Source organism: Monodelphis domestica, chromosome 4, assembly GCF_027887165.1.
Source record: "Monodelphis domestica isolate mMonDom1 chromosome 4, mMonDom1.pri, whole genome shotgun sequence".
Classification (NCBI taxonomy): domain Eukaryota; kingdom Metazoa; phylum Chordata; class Mammalia; order Didelphimorphia; family Didelphidae; genus Monodelphis; species Monodelphis domestica.
In genome coordinates this window covers 269255001-269276257 of record NC_077230.1, presented here as the reverse complement: position 1 = coordinate 269276257, position 21257 = coordinate 269255001, and the positions used below count along the sequence as shown (strand labels likewise).

At 33.4% G+C, this 21257-nt stretch overlaps 1 long non-coding RNA gene across 1 annotated transcript; it reads left to right on the top strand.

Annotated features, from left to right (window-relative positions):
* Positions 1-515: 515 nt before the first annotated feature.
* On the top strand, positions 516-18994 carry LOC103101490 (uncharacterized). Its single transcript, XR_008911340.1, has 4 exons — positions 516-684; positions 835-1120; positions 3183-3243; positions 18424-18994. It is a non-coding gene; the product is annotated as an uncharacterized LOC103101490 (long non-coding RNA).
* Positions 18995-21257: the final 2263 nt, after the last annotated feature.

Genomic DNA, 21257 nt, shown 5'->3' with positions numbered 1-21257 from the left:
AAAAGAAGTGCTTTTGGAAGATCTTTTAAAAAATAAAAAAAAATGAGAGAAGTTGAGGAAAAGTTGGAATAAGAGTAATGTAAGAAAACCAAGAAAAACATGAAAGGAAGATCACCAAATGGTAGAGCATATCCAGAAATTCACAGAGGAAAATAATCTATTAAAAACTAGAATTGAACAAGGGGAAGATAATGATTCCCTAAGTCAAGAAGAAATAATAAAGCAAACTCAAAAGGCTGGAATAATAAATGAAAACGTATAACATCTTATCTTGAAAACAACTAACCTGGAAAATAAATCAAGAAGGGACAGTATAAAAAATATTGGATTCACAGAAGGTTATGATGAAAAAGAGTTTAGACACAATACTCCAAGAAATATTCAGGAAAACTGACCAGAAATTCTAGAATCAGAGGGTGAAATAGACATGGAAAGAATTCTCTGATTACCAGCTCAAAGAGGCACAATGATTAAAATGCACAGGATCATAATAGCTTTGTTCCATAGGTCTCAGGTTAAAGAGTACATACTATAAGCATTAAGGGAAAAATACTGTGGAGCTACAGTCAGAAAAACACAAGACTCAGCAGTAGCCCCAACATTAAAAGAACACAGGTCTTAGAAAGAACAAGGCTTTCAACCATGAGTAATATATCCAGAAAGGATGAGCATAAGTATAAAAAGGTAAGAAATGAACACTTATGGACAGAAGGAGTTTCAACTATTTCTGGGGGGAAACCAAAAACTAAAGGAAATTTTTAATCTATAAAAATAAAGTGTATTAAAAACTAATCATAAGAAACCCAAAAAGTCAAAATTTTTATTCCTATATAGGAAAACCTCATCTATGGCTCTTGGGAATAGCATCATTGCTTGGCTATTTTGAATGTACATATATGGATCGAAGACTTGAGGTGGAGATGATTGCAGTGAATTGAACTGAATTAGTAGTGGAATAAACCCAGTGGAACTGGGATGGAATGAATATCTCATATGGAAGAGGAATGAGTGAAGGAACTACCACAGAGAAGGAGAGAAATGTGAAGGAAGGAGAAGAGGTCTGGAAGTATGAAAAACATATTCTCATCATGAAGAAAGAAAAACATACACAATTAGAAGGGTAAACATTTTCTTAATGTAGAAAGAAACATGAAGGTAGTTGGATGGGATAAGGGAGGGACTCAAAGTCCCCTTGGGTGACTGAGGGAATAAAAGAAGGATTAGCTAATAGAAAGGAGGGCAAAGGTATAAGAAAAGAAAGGGAAGGGAAGGATTCCTAGAGGGGAGTACATCACAATAGGCAGGGGGTAAGGTGAGCAGATAAGGGAAGGACTCTTAGGACAAGAAAGGAAAGAGATTTTTAGAAGCAAAATCATATAAAGAAGTAGGAAAGCATAACTTGGTGGCTGATAAGGAAGAGACTATTGGAAAGGTGGATAGAATAAGAATTAAAAGATAATGGGGAAAGGACAAGGTAAGGACCTTTGGATATGTAAGCCAATTTGGAACTAAGGGGGCAAACAGAGCATAAGGGAAGATTTTGGAAGGAGGATTATTTGGAGAGGTATTGGTTGAAGAAAATTGTCATCTAAGGAGAGATAAGGCAGAAAGAAAGGAAGAAGGGCTGAAAAATAAGGAGGAATAGAGTAGATAGAAATACACAGCTAGTAGCCATGAGATTGGGTGTAAATGGAATTAATTCACCCATAGGAAGAAAATAGATAGGAGAAAGGATGAAAAAGCAGTACCTAAACAGTGTGCTATCTTCAAGAAACAACCTTAAAATAAGAGATATACATAGAGTGAAGGTGGTGAGTTATAATAGAATATACTATGCTTCAGCTAATCCAGAGAAGGCAGGGATAACAATCATGATCTTTGACAAAGATGGGGAAAAATGGATATAATTGGAATAGATGAACATGACAAATGCATTATGTTGGAGGACCACTAAAAACAATGAAGTATTTTCAAAATCAGACCTCTATGAAATAAGAATACAGATTTTTATAGCATCCAGATTAAAAAAAAACAAACTAAAACTAAATGAGATACAAATGAAATTGATAACAAAGTAATGATAGCAGTGGACATTAATTTTCTTCTCTCAGAACAAGATTAATCTAACCAAAATATTAAGAAAGAAGTTAAGAAGATGAATAAAAACTTAGATTAGTTAAATATGATCGTTATCTGGAGAGGTCCTACACATTTGTGTGAGGCTAGTAGTCAATTTAAGCCTGAACATACCAGTAAACAAAGTAGTTCATGATGGGACAACAATAGTTTAGAGAGCAAAACTATTCTACAAAAGTCTTGCTTTAACACTCTTTTTCTTACTGCAGAGGTAATCCTGTATTCCTGAGGAGTTGTGATTGTGTAATTAGAAATCTGTTACCCTAAAAACTATGATTCCTAGGAGTCCACTGACTTCCAGTCATTATGTACTGACTTAGACAGGAGATAAATTGGGTGGGGTTCCTGATCTAGCTCTCTTCTCTTCCTGTCTTGCTCTTCCTGTGGACGCAGTCTTTTATTTGACCAGGTAGAAAAATTTAGTCATGTAGTTCCATGTTGTTAGATAATAAACTTTGTAACATATAATACTTGGAGTTATTGTATATTAATGGTTAAGCTTACAATTTGGTGACCAAAAACAGACAGAATTGTACAGAGTTAAGAAAGTGTTGGAGAAAATGTTAATACCCATTTTGGTCTACATTTTTGGAGTGCTGGGTATGATTAAACTGAAAAGATTTGATTTTGGAAAGAGTATGGTCTTGACAACAGATAGCTCTGTGATCTTAGAGACCAATCTAACTAAATATCATCCTGGTAATATATATTAATTGAGAACCAGATAGCATAAATTGTTCCAATTAATTGCTGATAGGAACATGGAAATGCAGGCTTAATATTACATTATTAGATCAGTTGTGGATTGCTTTTTAGAAAACAAGATGGAAATATAAATTAATAGGCCTAAAGTTGTCTTTCCCACTGCTGGGATGAGGCTGTAAAGCTATTATTGAAAGGGTAAAAAGTTCCAAATGTATGAAGATATTCATGAAAGCTTTGTTTGTAATGACAAAATAACTGGAAATAACACAAATGCAATGATAGACAGAAATGACTGAATAGTTTGTGATATTTGAATGTAATGGACTATATTATTTTACTAGAAATGAAAACATTGGAAATACAAAAAAGGAAAACATATGAAGATATGAAAAGAAAACAAAAGTGAGTAAGAATAATATATACTACAATTTTACATACATGTATATATATATATATATATATATTTAAAATAGCCACAAAATCAAGAGAAAAAGTAACAAAAAAAATCCAAATGGAACTCAAAAGTAGAGATGTTTATGTTAGCACACATATATAATTTTCATATTTTAAACAAATTGCAAACAATGTGATGTTTTTGGTTTTGTACATAATTTTTATGCATTTGTTTATTTAAATGTTTTTGGTGGTGGTGGTGGTAGTGATGGGTACTTGGTATATAAAATGGGGAAAAAAACAGAATAATCTATTGAAACTGTGATTGCAAATACATAGATATTTATATTACTCCTTCAAGATCATATGCTACATGATTGGAGGGACCATATTTCATTCAATCTCTGTATCTCAACCAGTAGACAGGCTCTGCACATGGTAAGTTTTAAAAATTCTATTAACAAAGAGTATTTGTTCAATTTAATTCAATTGATTTATTTAAACCCTTCCTTTCTGTCAGTATCAATTATTAGACAGAAGAGAAAAAAGGGCTGGGCAATAGGGATTCTCATGACTAGGAAATGACTAAGGTCAAATTTGAACACAGCTCTGAACTCCAAACCTGGTCCTCTATCCACTGTGCTACCTAGCTACTACAAATCAATTTCTTTTTAAATAAAGGAAAATAAAGAAACATGTCCACCCAATTAGAGCTGTATAAAAATGAAATTTGCTTCCATTCCCCATCACTAAGGCAACTCCTTAAAAGAATCCTGGCCGGTTACCAGTCTATGGTTTTGCTAAAGGTGATTCATTTACAGTTAGTTTATTTTTTATTATCTCTAATGTTCCTTCCTACTCTAAAATCCTGTGATCATCAAACAGCATAATCAAAAGGTTTAGATTATATTTAATTACAGAAAAACTTCATTAGAAACTTTATCAGAAAAGCTTTATAAAGTAAACTTTCAGAAAGAGGGTCACTCTACTCACTTCAATCCTTAGTGATGGAAAGAACTTAACTTTATTATACCTATTGGCTACTGTTCTAAAGCAGACAAAAACATGTGCTTGTTTTATTTTTAATGCTGTTTTTATGATGTCTAAAGTATTCATTTTTACCTATGATTAAATACTCTATAATAATTCATTTTCCATCCTCTATGATGTCTCTATTATCAAATAGAAAGAATTTTTTTCAGCTGTGTAAATAATTTAGAAGTTGATGTTTAAAATCCTTAAGAAAAGTTTGAAATATATTTTTGTTCTTTTCCCTATTGGTGGTCTTCTGTACATTTTCTTTATTTTGCCCCTACTTATGAGGATTCATTCAATTAAATATTTATTTATTGCTGCTATTGCTGTTGCTGCTGATATGAAGTGCAATTTAAACACAATATAATAATAGTCTGTCACCAGAAACATCAGAAGAATAATGTTTCCACTTATTCCAAAGTTCTCTTGTCACCAATAGGTAACACATACTTATTCATACTTACCATGTGCTAGAACTCTGCTAAACAAAACATACAAATAACAGCATAAAGAAAGACAATCTATATCCTCAGGTAGCTTTTGTTCTAGAGAGAAGACGGCAATGCATAAAGAAACAAGTAGTGGCATATGATTGTGATGGAATACTATTGGGTCATAAAAAATGAATAGGATAATTTTAGAAAAAAACATGAAAAAATGGAGAGTACAATGAGCAGAGTCAAGAAAACATATACAGTAACAGAATTATTGTTTGAATAATGACTTGCATATGTCTACTTCTACAGAATAAAAAAGCATGACAGTTTTATATATACATAGATTTTTTTTGACAAATGTTGCTTTCTCTAATGGGGGAGAGGAAGGAGGAAGGAATTTAACTGTGTTTTATTTTAACAAACAGAAAATAAATTTATTTTTTAATGGAACTGAAAAGGTAAGGTGGGGTAACCAAAGTGGCCCATATTGGAGAATGAGGACAAAGTCTAGAGAATCTGATGTACAGAAGTAATATTAAACTCTTCACAAAATGGACATACTAGAAAGTACTGAAAAATGGAAGAGGGGATAAGCCTGGAAGAGAATACTTTTACCTACAGAGGCTTCAGTTATTGAGGGAAGTTCTAATCAAGAATTGCTAAAGGTTGGTGCCAAGATGGCAGAGGAGGTATAGATCCTCATTTGATCTTTACCAAATTACCCTCCAAAAAACCTGTAGCAGTATAAACCACAAAAAGACATAATGGAGTAATTTCCACTAAAACAACTTAGAAGGCTGGCATGGTGCACACCGAAGGCAGGCCCAATAACAGCAAAGGCCTCTGGAGCTTTCAACCACAGGGGTACAGATGGGATGGGAGTCAGACAATTGTTCAGAAGATTACAAGGGCCTCTTTGCTAGCTCTGGGTACAAGAGTCATCACATTGCCCATACACAGAACCAGGTCATAATCTGGAGCATGATCTCAGGGTGAAAAGAAGCACTGACAGATACCAGTGTTTATTGCTACAAAGGACCAAGGGACCTTAGTCACAGTTTCAAGGGAGAAAAGAGTGCTTGTGGTTATTCACAGAACAGAGCATGGGCTAGGAGAGTATTAAAAGCATCTCTCCTTACATAATGCCTCCATGGAAGCACTGAAAGCTGATAGGTCTTAAGAACTAGATTTGAAGGCAGGTGCACAAAAAAACCTGAATTTTAGAATAATACTCCTTTAACCAAATGTACAGAGGTCAAATATAACATTCTTTTTAAATAAAAGAAGAGGGAAAAGGCTGAAAAATGAAGGAAAAGCAGAAAAAAAACCTCAACATAGAAATTTATTTTGGTGATAAAGAAAACTTCCACTTGTTCAATTCTAATTTTTAAGGCATGATTTTCTTGAGTGAGCTTTTGTACCTGCTTTTCTATTGGGTCACTTCTACTTTGTAGAGTGAATATAGCTAGCTAGATATGATATAGATATAAATAGGTATATAGATAGATATATAGATAGAGAAAAAGATAGAGATAGAGATATAGGTATAGGTATGGATATAGATATAGATATAGATATAGATACAGATACAGATACAGATACAGATACAGATACAGATAGAGACAGAGATATAGAGATAGAGATATAGGTATAGGTATGGATATAGATATAGATATAGATATAGATACAGATACAGATACAGATACAGATATAGATATAGAGATATAGAGATATATATAGATATAGATATAGATATAGATATAGGTATAGATATAGATATAGATATAGATATAGATATAGATATAGATATAGATATAGATATAGATATAGATATAGATATAGATATAGATATAGATATAGATATAGATATAGATATGAATTGTTCTCAAGCCCCAAAAGAATTAATGGAAATGCTCTAAAAAGTTTTTTTTTTAATCAAATAAGTAAAAAGTAGAATAAAATTAGAGGACAAAAGAATGAAAATCATGGGGAAAAAAAGAGTCAATGATTTGATAGAGACAAAAAATATACTGAACAAATTAATACTATAAAAATAGGCCAATTGGTAAAGGAAGCACAAAAATCCAAAGAAGTGTTTAACTTTCTAAAAAGCAGAATTGGAAAAATGGAAAAAAGGTATGCGAACATGAACTACAAAGGATTTCTTAAAAGACAAAATTGGCCATATAGAAGATAAAAATACACAAATTCACTGAGGAAAAGGGCTCTTTGCAAACAGAAATAGCCCAATAGAAAAGGAGAAACAAAAGCTCATTCAAGAAAAGTATGTCTTAAAGATTAGAATTGAACAAGTGGAAACCAATGATTCTATGAGACACCAAGAAACAAGCAAATAAAGTCAGGAGAATAAAAAAAAATAGATGAAAACGTGAAATATCAAACTGGAAAAGCAAATGATATGGAAAATAAATCCAGGGAAGATAATGTAAGAATTATTAGATTACCTAAAAGCAAGTTTCAAAAAAAAAAAGAGCTTAGACATTATCTTTCAAGAAATTATGGAGTAAAATTGCCTAGATATTTTAGAAACAGAGGGGATAATAAAAATTGAAAGACATCCATCAATTATCCCCTGAAAGAAATCTGAAAAGCATAATTCCCAGGAATAGTATAGTCAAAATCCAGAACTCCCATGTAAAGGAGAAAATACTTTAAGTAGCCAAAAAACAATTAAATTTCATGGAGAAACATTCTTGATAAGAGAAATTTTAGTAGTTTCTATATTAACAGATTATAGATAATATGGAATGTGATATTCTAGAGGACAAAGGAGCTAAGACTTAAACTAAGAATAACTTACCCAGAAAACGTAAGCATAATCTTTCAGAGCAAAAAATAAAAAGACTATTCAATGAAAAAGAGGACTTTTAAGCATTCCTGATGAAATGATCAGAGCTGAATTTAAAATATGACTTTCTAATGTAATACTCAAGAAAGGCATAAAAAATTAAATAGGAAAGAGGAATCAGATATTCAATAAGATTAAACTGTGTAACTCCCTAGCTGAGGAGATGATTCTATAACTCCAAAGAACTTTGTCATTATTAGGGCAGTTAGAAGAAATATAAACAGATGGAGGGCAAGAGTGTGAATTTAATATTATGGACTAATATAAATACAATAAAATTAAGACATGACAATGAGGAATGCATCGGAAAAAGGGAGAAGAGAAAAATAAAATATGCTAAATTATTATACATAAAAAAGTCATGAAAGAGCTTTTACAGTGATGGGGAAAATAGAAGGGGTTGCAGAAGCATGTGAACTTTACTCTTATTGTAATTAGTTCAATTGGGGAAGAACATTCATGAACAATTAGGTAGAGAGAGAAATCTATCTGACCTTATAGTAAAGTAGGAGAGAAAGGTATTTAGAGTAGGGGAATGGAGCTGATAAAAACAAAAAAAAAGGGGGGGCAGCTGGGTAGCTCAGTGGATTGAGAGCCAGTCCTAGAGACGTGAGGTCCTAGGTTCAAATCTGACCTCAGCCACTTCCCAGCTGTGTGACCCTGGGCAAGTCATTTGACCCCCATTGCCTAGCCCTTACCACTCTTCTGCCTTGGAGCCAATACACAGTATTGACTCCAAGATGGAAGGTAAGGGTTTAAAAAAAAAAAAAGAAAAATTTGGAGAGGCAGATATAAGTACCTAAACAGGGGTAATTAGATAGAGAGTAATACACAATAAACATAATGATGCTAAGTTGTTTCACAAGTCTCTCTAATAATGATGTCATTACTCAAATACATAGAGAAATGATTTGAATATATAAGAATAAAAGTCATTCTACTATTGATAAATGGTCAGAGAATACAAACAAGCAATTCTCAAAGAAATTAAAGCTCTCCCTAGTCATGCACAAGTGCTATCAATCACTATTAGAGAAATGCAAATTAAAAAAAAAAACTCTGAAATACCACCCCACACCTATCAGATTTGCTATTATGCCAGAAAAAGAAAATGACAAAACTCAGAAGTCTTTTGGGAAAGTTGAGACACTAATATTGTGAACTGATTCAACTATTCTGGAGAGCAACTTGAACCTATTCAAAAAAGGATATAACAGTATATACCTTTTGACCCAAGAATAACATTACTGGGTTTGTATCCCAAAGAGGTTTGTTTGTTTGTTTTAATGGGAAGGATTTATACACACAAAAATATTTAAAGCAACTTTCTTGAGGGGGAAGTAGAATTTGAAAGTGAATGAATATCCATCAATTTGTGGAATGACTGAGTAAGTTATGGTATATTACTGTAATAAAATACTATTATACTATAAGAAATGACAAGCAGGAGGAAATCAGGAAAAAATGAAATCTTGAACTGAAACAGAGTGTAAGTGAAGCAGGCAACAGGAAAACATTGAAAACAGGGGCGAGAGTATTATATAATGAGCCACTCTTTGTAGTGCCAAAAATCAGAAAATGAGTGGATGTCTTTCGAATGGTGAATGGCTGAACAAACTGCAGTATCTGATGGTGATGGAATCCTATTGTATTGAAAGGTACAATGAACTGGAGGAATTCCATGTGAACTGGAAACACCCCCAAGAATTGATGCAAAGGGTAATGAGCAGAACCAGGAGAACATTGTACACAGAGAATGATACACTGGCACAACTGAATGTAATGTACTTCTCTACTAGTAGTAATGCAATGATCTAGGACAATGTAGAGAAATATATGAGAAAGAATGCTATCCACAGCCAGAGAAAGAACTGTGGGAGCAGAAATACAGAAGAAAAACATGATTAATTACATGGTTGGATGGCAATATGATTAAGGTATTGGCATTAAAGGATCGATCTACTGCAAATATGACTAAAATGAAAATAGGTTTTGAACAATGATACGTGTATAATCCGGGGGAATTACTTGTCAGCTCCAGGAAGGGGGAAGAAATCGGGGGGTGAGGGGGAGGCACTGAGGAGAGGAGGATCATGAATCATGTAAGCATGGAAAAATATTCTAAATAATAAAAAAGAATATTATGTAATGAACAACTGAAAATAACAGCTATCCTCAACAATTCAATGATCTAAAACCATCCCAAAGGTTTCATCTTTAAAATGTCATCTGCTTCTAGAGAAAAAGAACTGATACAGTATTAATCTATACTGTGATTTTTAAATTGCCTCCATCTTGCTTGGTTTAGCACCCAAAAATGTGCACACCCACACTACATGGGCATGTGCTAGTTAATGACAAATCAGAAATAACTAACTGACCCCTGGGCTATCCTAAGCCAAGCTTGAGCCACCATTGGCACATGTGAGGAGAAGGAAGTGAGGTAGAGAACAGCCTCTGGAGTTCGCTCACTTCCTGTGGACTGGACTAGATGTCAGTTTGTTCTAGGAGCTCAAGCAGGGAGGAGGCCCACAGGCAGCTTTCCTTCAGATTGGTCACGTGAGTGAAAGGACTGATTCCCTTCCCTGCCAGAAGGTCAAGTTAACCTCTTTCCTTCTCCCCTTCTTTCCTTCTCTCCCTCTCCTTCTTTCTTACTCCCCTTATAATTAAATTACCATAAAACTCCATTCTGACTTGAGTGTTTCATTTAGGAATTTCATAAATAAATTCCTTGGCAACCTTGAATTAATATATATATATATATATATATATATATATATCAGTCTTTTAAAGTGATTTCAATATCACAATACTAAAGCAAACTTTTTTTCACTTTTTTCTAATTTTTTTTAGTTTCCTTCCATGAAAGGCTAAATAGTGGAAAATATTTTTAATTGTACATTTAAAATGGTTATAAAATTGCTTTCCATCTTAATATAGGTGAGGGGGTTAAGGGGAAAGGAGGAAGGGATAAAATTAGTGACAAAGTTCTTTGAAAATGATTGAAAACTTGTTACATTTAATTGGGGGGCTTAATGGATTTTTAAATAAAAGAGTGTAGCTAGAGCATTATGGAGGATTTGATCATGTCATAGATGGGCAAAAGTGAAATAATCACAACATATATAATAAAGTGCTTTGACATAGGGAGACAGTGAGAATTGAACTCTGAAGCTACAACTAGATCATCAGGTAAGGAAGGGGAAAATAAAAACATTTAAGGATATTGCAGAAAGAGACCTCATGATATAAGGTTACCAAATTAAAAAAGTTAATCATATTTCCAACATTGAGTCTCCACAGTATAGAGAACAGTAGAGAGAAAGTCTAAGACATGACCAGGTCACTACAATACTCAATCAGTTTTTCATCCCAACCTCTCTCCAGCAGCAGTCTAGTTAAGTTCGAACTGTTTCTGTTTTCCTCCTCCTTTTCCTGAAGAGGACCAGGAGGAATAAAGCTGATCTTATATTAGAGAATCTGGGTAACAAAAGCAGACTGCTTATTATTATGTTAATCAAGAGAGAATCATCCAGTCCTGAATTTGAAATAAATATAACACTTGTTAAACACATAGTATATGGGATATAACTAAAAGGAGAGCAAAGGGATAAGATAAGGGAGGAAATATTAGAGAAAGTCAAAGGGATAAGTCAAAGGGAGGAAATCTTAAAAAGGTAAATAGATTAAGAACTAGCAGGGTAAAAGGAGAGAGGGAACCTTAAAAGGGTATGTTGATTTAGTAACTAAATGGGGGGTTGAGAAAATAAAGGAGAGGATCAGAAGATCTTTTGATTAGAAGAAAATTAGATTTCTAAGGAGGAATAGGACAAAAAGGGAGAGCAATGAGGAAAGACATTGAGGAAAATATATTACTATAAATTATAATTTTCAATGAGAATGAAATGAATTCACCAACAAAATAGAAACAGCAGAGTTGATTGAAAGCAAAAACTAAACAACATAATGCTCATGAAAAACATGTGGCAGATAATGATAATGACAATGCTATCTAGCCTTTACGTATTACTGTAAAATTTGCAAACCACTTCATAAATATTATCTTATTTTAACTTCACACCATCCCTAGGAGTCAGATGATATTGTTTTGCCCATTTTAAACAGAAAAAACAGGATTGGAGGTCAAGCAATTTTCCCAGGGTCTTGTAGGGAGTAAGTTTCTAAGGCATAATTTAATTCAGATATTCCTGCCTCCAGGTCCTGTGTTTTATCCATTGTGACACGTGGCTACATCTAATTCCTTTTCATATAGTAACTCATTTGAGCTTCACAAATTACTCTGAAAAGTAGGTATTGTTATTATCATCCTCATTTTAAAGATGGAAAGTTTGGGATTGAATGTATAGCTTTCTTCTCTTTTGATACTAATAAAAAATTAAACATCAGTAAAAAGATTTTATTCTCTCTCTGACACAGCCCCTCATTTAAGAAGTTTACAGTATTTTGTTGAATAGAAAGAAGCAAGAGTTTGGAGAGGAATAAATGATTTAGTTCACTAAGCATATAAACTTCAAGCTACATGACGCACAGCAACTTCAAACAGTCACTTATAAACATTAGGGTTCTAAATCTGATTACCTTAAGTTCTTATCAATTGCTTTCTCCTTTCTTTGAGGCACATTTAGCTCATTACATTTCTATTTAAATTTTATCATTTTTAAAATATTCTTCTTTTTACATAGATATTTAATGCTATATGTTTTCAATGTAAAAGTCTGAGGAAACATTTTATTTCTTTGTTGTCAGTTTTCTCAGCTCTTCTTCGATCATTTGAGATATCAACTTTGCATTTTATTCTAATATCTCTCAGAAAATTCTTATATGTCAGCTCTATTAAAAATAGTATCATCTCATTTGAGCCTCAAAACAACCTTATTTGATATGTGCTTTTATCTTCTTCATTAAGGAAATAAAGGATACTGAGTCACACAGAGTTTAAGTGACTTGTCCAGGCACTCTCACAGCTAGTCAGTATCAGGGCCATGATTTGATTTCAGATTTCACTGACACTAGGCCTAGGGCTCTGTTCATTGTGTTATGTGACTATTGTGGAAAGCAAAAGTAAAGCAAGTTGTGGACTTTCTGCCACTGAGTTGGAACCAACAGCAGTTGGACTTTTAGAGAAAAGATATTGACAAAACTGACAATCTATGGAAAGAAGTGCCTCTATTCCTGAATTTCCCAACTGTGTACCAAACCTGGATCCCTGTGATCACATTTGTCAGACAAAAGGACTTAAGGGAAGCAGTTTGGACTATAAGGCCAGTCTTTAGGGGTGTCAGCCCGAAGAGACAGGCCCAACCAGGTCTAAAGGGCAGAACTTTCTTCTTCTTGCTGTCTACTGCTAAGACTTTAAATTTAAGAAAACTAGCACATATTAGCATAGACAGGAACAAAGGAAACCCTCCACCAGCCTGTGAGGCCTGGCCTCAGCTCACAAGCTGAGAGAGACTCAAAACCTCATCTAGGGAAATCCCTCTTCCCTCTTCCCTGATACCTCCCCAATCCAAACTTGTTATTAAAATTTATCTTTATTTGAATATCACAGTCAGATAAGAGGACTAACATTTCAGGGGACATAGAGGGAGCTGAACCTCAGGACAGCAAGTCAACTATAAACAGTCATTATTGGACCCCTGCTGGGTGACCATGGTCCGGGGGGAGGCTTGTCCCTAAGGAGGGTTCATGCTTACCTGCTCTGGGATATCTTAGGCATCATTCTGTAGAGAAGGTGTCCCCTAAGGCTATATCATAGGTGGTTCGTTTCTCAGGAACCTCAATTTTCAAAATATAGCCTCTTGGCAGGGGGCATCTCTCTCCTTTTACCTCACTGGCAGCCATATTCCCTCTCTCCCTTCAACTCCTCATTTCCCTGTTATAAAACATTCAGTATCCCCTGTTCTTCAATCTACCCATTTGCCCCTATAAATATTACATTATCAAATAATACCTACAAAACATTTATATTTGCAAAATACATTAACTAAAAAGCTTATTAATCACTAAATTGATAGTCTATTCTTTTCTCTTCCCTTTCCATACAGAGGGATAAATCCGCATTGATAGAGGGAATTCTCACATCGGGAGATGCTTTCTCTGTCTGAAATTCACACATACTATCACAATCCAAAAAGAGTAGATAAGATATAGTCCAGAACAAGTTTTTATTATATCTCAAAAATGATCAAATGAAGGGATAGGAAATAGGATATTTGCTTTGCAAAATCATGCATTAGAATTTTTTATTCAATAAAATAGCCCCTTAGAGACACGAAATGTTGTTCAATTTACCAAAAAATGATTACTTACATTCAATTTTTCATGAATACCACTGCTGAATAAAGAAAGGTAATATTATTCCAATGCTTTTGCAAGAAATTCCCTGTTTCAGGCAGAACTATTGCAGAGTAGTGAGTTTTATCTCTTCCTTTCATTTTCTTGTCTTTTCTAGGTGGCATAGTGTATAGGAAGATGGACCTAGAGACAGGAAGACGAGCTCAAATCTAGCCTCAGTCACTTCCCAGTTTTCTAGATTTTTTATTTGTTAAATGAGAATAATTGTAACACCTCAGGTTTGTTTATAGAATAAAATAAGATAATATTTGTAAAGGCTTTTCAAATCTTAAACCAATATAAAAATGCTAGATATTATTATCATCTATATGAATCTTATTATTATTAATTAGACTTTGGCTTAAAGATACTAATATCAGCAGGACAGCCAGCCTTGCCTGGTAAACTGATACAAAGACACAAAAAGAAAGAATATCTGTTGTCAGAATAAAGTAGAACAAATACATTCTGGCCAAGACCTAGTGAATTTAAACACTAGATTCTTTAGTTTCATAGGAAAGGTTGTGGTTTCATTGATCTAAACAGAAAAACAGTAGACTTCCTGCAATGTTCCATTGTTACTATTTACTCCATAGTCAACTCAACACCATCTAAGTGGAAAGAAAATATTGAGGGTAATTATAAGCATTTGGGATTTTCCCAGTGGGTCACAGTTATAGAAATATCTGGGAGAAAGTAGTTGTTTTTTTTCTGATTCACTGTGATAAGAAACTCAAGGGCCCTCCACAAGCTTCATTCCTTTCCAAATAAGTGGTGTAATGGTCTTCTAGTGGGTACAGAATGAAATATGAATGAAATATTCAATAAAGATTTCTAAAAGTGATTGTTTTTAAGGAAATACTGCTTGTTGAGAACACCTGGGCTTCTTAACTTCATAATATTTCTTTTATATGTGTTTTTTTTATTATTTTTAAGAAGGAAAAGAGTGGCAATATGGGGATAGAATGGAATGCTAAACAGATTTTTTTTAGCCTGGTATCTTTATGGCATGATAAACTAGGAGGCTCTATTCTCCATAATGGTATAGATGATGTCATATATGTGTGTTTGCGTGTGTTTCTGTTAAAGGTCAAATGAAGTATTTCTATATCAAAGGTTGATGATTTAATTGCTGTGGGAACTATTATCATGCTATTGAACATAAATTATTTAACAATATTAGCAAATAAATCTTAGACTGAATTTTTTGGTGCTCAGAGACACTAAGTGACATACTTGTGATCAGTTAATTACTGTGAGAGGCTAGGTTGAACTCAAATTTTCCTGAAAGAATAAATAAAGCAATTGCTAGCCACTTAACTACACACAAAGTATTGTGCTAAATATTAGAGAAATAAATAGAAAAGCAAGAGAATCCCTAGATTTAAGAAACTCATGTTCTGCTTGCAGAGAAAACATTATATGAGAAATATTACTTTCAATACCGATTGAAAAATCCAAGAGTCCTTATGGTGATGCATTAAAACAAATGATAATATATTATATTTAATGCCATATCTGCTGATAAAAGGTTTCTGATATTGAAATATTTGACAATGTCAATGACTCTGTTGATAAGAACTATTTTTCCCCTTAGTTCTTCATTAGATGTGGCTATAGGCTTTTCATGAACAGTTGCTAGGCCTTATCTTTATAGGGATTGTTTCCTAGGACGATGCTAAGGGTAGTGGGCAGGAAGCAAAGGTGTTCCCAAGTGTCAGAATGGAAATAGCAGTCAAGGTGGTTATGGTGATTTGACTTGCCTTTTCTTCATCATATTATCCACCACAGAATAATGCCTCTGCAGTTTACTAAATGTAATTCTTTTACCATTTCATCATATATCTAAAACATCACCAACTTTTCCAAATTGCAAAGTTTCAAACTACAAATATATTGTGTCATAATGATTTGACCGAGCTTAAGATTAAAGGCCATTATAAAAGACCAAGTTCTATATCATAAAACTTTTTTATCTTTATACAAAACACAGAGGCAAAGAAAAAAGATCAAAAGACTTTTGAAGATAACTAAAAAAAAAAACTCATAGAAAGAATAGAAAGAATTGGGAGTAGTTGACCTGCATTCAAATCCCAACTTTTCCACTTATTTAATCTATGGGAGGTCATATAAATTATATAGCACACACACACACACATACAAATTCTGAGTTTCCATATTTTTAAAATATGGACTGACTAGATGTATCATATTATTCCTTCAATTTTTTATTCATTATTTTAACATTTTTATCAATGCATTTCATTTTTACATCATAGAAATTTTAGAAAATTAGCATTTTTTCCTCTCAATCCTCACCCTTCCTATTCTCATATTTAATCCTCTTTAGTAACAAAAACAGAACAAAATACAACATAACAATCAAGTAAAAGTAACAAATACAGCAGCTATGCTATACAGCAGCTATACAAATGCTTATGGTATTTTCTAGTAATCTCCTTCCTTTTCCTTAAGTATAATGACATATTTATCTCTCTCTTCTCTGAGACAATTCTTGGTTTTTGGGTTACTCACAATTCAGCTTCTTTTCAGTGGTAAATTATTCTTTAAGTTCTGATTCTTCTGGTTTTAAAAATAAAAAAGAGGTGAAATGTGGGCATAGAATGGAATGCTAAGAACTGGTCTTTCTGGCTTGTATCTTTATGGCATACTAAAATTAAAGGTTCTATTCTTCACAATTGTCCATATGATGTCATAGATGTTGATTGGGGTGAGTAACTATGATATTCTTCCCCAATAATGAACTATTACACAGTTTGTTAAAAGGAACAGAAGCAAAAAATGTAATAAGTAATTTAGTTATAAGCAAATAAGTTATTTTGGTCAGAATATAGAGTGAAGAGGAGAAATGTGAAGCAATCTGGAAAGAGATTGTATCCAGGCTGTGAAGGGCTCTCAATGGCAAACATTATAATTTTTTTTTTTCTGTAAGCAATCAGGAACCAATGAAGCTTCTCTTCCAAGATAGTGGCATGGTCAGACCTATGATCTGGAAATATGAAAATGATCATTAAGTTGAAGAATTAGAGAAGAGAGATTCTAGAGGAAAGTAAATGATAAAGAGGCCATTGCAAGAGGAGTGAAGGTCAAAACTATGATGGTGATCATTGGTAGAGAAAAGAGCATAAGTTTGAAATATGACTGCCCTCCAGAAAGAGAAAACTATATGCAACAACAGAAATATTGTTTGAAGAATGACATGTTTGTCTACCTCTAGAGAAAGAACTGACAAATATAATAAGACATATTTTTAAAAAGAATTATACATACCTATATATGTATTGTAAAATGATGACTTCTCTAATGGGGAATAGGAAGGAGAGAAGTTAATTGGATATTTGAATAATACAAATAATTAAAAATTTAAAATAGAAATGAAGTTCTTAAAGTTCTCTTATTACTAGTCAAAAGGATTAGATAATGGCAAGCTGCATGAGTCAAATGTGGTCATAGATTCATAGAATGTTACATCTGGGACAGACCTTAGAAGTCATTTAATCAAATCTACTACTTTATGTTTAGGAAGAAAAGACTAGATTGAATAATTTCACCAACCTCACACAATTAACATTATAGAATCATTCTAAGAACATGAGATTTTTAGTTGATGTAACAATTCAATTAATGGAAATATAAATTGAGTGTTTCCTATGTTAGGATTCCTATATTGTTGGTACCCCAATATATACTGACTCCTTTGAGACCATTCCCCCTCCCCCAATATTTAGTTTCATTTTACAGGGAATATTATCAGTAATATTTCATGTGGCTCCCATTTGCCTTACATTTTTCCATTTTGATACGACTCTATTACATTATTCCCAGACAGTTCTTTATCTAAGGGGTTCCCTGGACGAATCTACTCTTCATTGATCTACTCTTCATTTTCAGGAATGTAACATGACCCAGGCTAGTAAAAATGTGCCAATGTTTGGCCCCGGGGGTTCCTAGGACAAATGTTGACATGACACATGATTAATGCCTCCTGAATGATCTTGTATATTTTTACACAAATATACCTAGTAACAGGATGCAAATTCCCCCTCCCTTTATTTCCCTTTATTTCTTTCCTTGGTCACAATTCCTGTTTTGCTCAGATTTCCAAACATTTTATAACCATATGGAGATGTTGTCTTTGGTCCTAGTTAGAATACATCTGACAACATTTTAAGCCCTATCAAACAGAGTCTTGATACTTTAAGTGACCTCACAGTTGCATCCCACCCTCCCTAAAACCAGGAAACTTTAACCTTTTGGGATGCCATAAAGAATGGACAACCCACAGAGAATTCACATCCATAGTAGACCTTCCGTATAATCTTTGCTTTAAGAACTCTCACAAACAGAATGGCTCTGGAGAACAGTAGATTATACTCCCTCCCTTTATTTATAGACACAAAATTCTTTTTTTTTTTTTTCAAAAACAAGCCTGTGAGGAATGTTCTGGTTACATTTTTTTTTTCTTTTGAATAGTTGTTCTGCCCGATGAATTACTAATGGTGCTCCCAACAGTAGAAGACTGGAACCAAGTTGAATTACTTCAGAGACAAAGAAATGAAGCCATATGTTCAAGTAAATGAGAATTTGAAAGTGCAAATTCTATGCAACCCTTTGAAAATTAGGAACAAACTTTTTTTCCTGTTCTCCCATCATCATCCCTTGTTTTTTAATTGTGAATAGTCTATTGTTTGTGTAGAAGTAGAACTAGGACAAAGTGGAACTGGAACATTGTTCCAAGGCACCACATTTGAACCCAGAGGTGATAGGAAACCAAGATGATGCAATTAAACCTACTCTATCAGTTTTGGACCACTTCACATCCTCTGATCAATAACAGAGTCAAATCTATTCCATTCCATTAGTATTTATTAAATGTTTATAATTTACATGGCACTTGCTGTGGATATTGGGGATGGGTATAGGGACTAGTACTGTGATTTCATTACAAGAAAGAACCTGATAAAGAAATTACTTTGACCAACACTTTTCTTCAACTAGGTCTTATGGAATTGATCAAAACACTGAGAATTAAACTGTATCTGAAGTAGGATTTGAATCATGTATCCCTGGCTCTTTATTATCTATTATTTCTATCTGTCTCAGTTGTTGGGATTGACAAGCAAAAAGGAAGGTCACTGTGTTATAGCAATGGGAAGATTAATTCATTCCCAAAATATACAACATAAATAATAAAAGTATAGAGGGGAAAGAAAGAAATAATGACTTGGGCAATAGGAGTTAAAAAGACACCTAATTCTTCTAATTCTCTCTTCAATAGATGATCCCTCTTTTGCTGCTTTAATTATTAAATGCCCCAGAATGCTTTCTCTAAAACTTGTCATGGAACAACTCTAAAATACCAGTTACATTCAGCCAAACCTCATTTCTTCATTCATAGTTCTAAAGGTATTCTCTGGCTCATTTTGGATATTGGAATCCATATGGTATTTCTTGTCCTAGGTTTAAAAAGTTTTTGCATTCTTCATTTTCTAGTGATGTTCCTAATGCCTGCTCTTTCAGTGAGTGAGTGTGTGTGTGTGTGTGTGTGTGTGTGTGTGTGTGAGTGAGAGAGACAGAGAGACAAAGGCAGAGACAGAGAGAGGTGGCATCTATTTATAGTAGACCAGTATATTCCAGAGATAGACATGTTGGGGTTTACAGAGTGAAACACACAGTATAGATATGTCATTAATATTGTCATTTATCAAACACCTTTCTATGCAGAAGGATCTAAATTTAAAGCAGTTCCTATTTGTCCCCCCATGTGTCTCACCTGTGTTTAAGTTTTCAGTGATGATAGGGTTGGGCAAGACTGTTCTTTGCCTCCTCATGCCATCAATTTGAAATCTTGCCATAGAAAGTGAAAAGGATATTCTCGCGTATCCTAAAACATAAACCTGAAGCTCACAATGAGTTTTGAAAAGGACACTAAGTCCCTAGCCCAGAAGAAAGACATCTCTTGAAGCCTTAATGCCTATCCTTGACTGTTTGGAGAAAAATCTGTTGCCAAGAGGGTTCACAGGTTTTTTTTTTAAAGGAGATAATGAACCTAAAAACATGGGCCTTCCCACAATGGACAGTAAAAGTTGACTAGAAACATAGTAGTTACATGTATTGTGAAGTTCAAGAAATCATGGCATGGGATCTCATGTAAAAGGTCAAGAGGAAGAAGTGTTAAAATTTTTATTCTCAATATATAACTCTCAGAACTTTTAAATCTAGGATCAAGTAATCCTATACTAGTATATAAGTAGGAAAAACAATAATAGGGTATATTCAAGTCTGGGCACTATATTTTAAAATGGACACTGAAAAATACAATACATCATAAGTAAAGTATTAAGATGATAAAGGATCTTAGTATGAGTAGATTGAGAGTTATACCTTAGAGGTCACTGAAGAGTTCAATGATTTCATTTTATAAATAACCTGAGGACCAGGGAGGTTAATTAAGAAATCATGTAATTTAGAAATAGCTATTGGTACTTGGGTGTTTAGACTGATGGGTTATTTTTTTTTTAATTGAGCTTCAATGAACTCTATCCAATCATTGAAATAATGTGGTCTTTTGTGTTATAATAGAAAGAAAAAATATAGAAAGTCATAAAACCTGGCTTCAGATTGCAACTCCATTTTTGCACCTGAATGAATGAATGTGGACAGTTCATTTATATTCTTGGAGCCTCAGGTTCCTAATTTATAAAAAGAAGATATTTTTTTTTTACTAGATAATCTTTAAAGTTCTTTAATCCTAGGATTCTTGAATCTCTTATCCACTTGATTTGTCATTACTATTCCCATTTTGCTAATATCAAGGAACTATATCTCCTCTTCTCTTATTCTTAAAAAACTGAATGCTATAAAATGAATTACAAATCTGCTTACTTGGTGAACTTCTAACTGATGGTATCTAACTTCAATTGATTAATTTCTATCCCTAATATCATATTCTCTCTCCTGTATTTAGAACTTTGTGTATTCTAATTTTTTCATTTATTTCTTAAATTCTCAAAAACAATGGCCTCATCATTGCTACTCTTTACCTTACTAAAAGATTAAGTTTTAGATATGAATTCCATAATTTTAGTCATCTTAACTTCTCTGTATCCTAAACCATTTTTCATCTTTGCCTACAGATTGAGAGGACTAATAACAAATTGCATTTATATTTTACTCATTTTTTTCAAAGTATGAAATGATTTCTTCTGAATAATGCTCTAAGAAATTGATTGATAGACAGATAGATTATTTTATTGTGTTTATTTTACTGTCAGGCAAATTGAGGACTCAGAAAGTTAAGTGACATG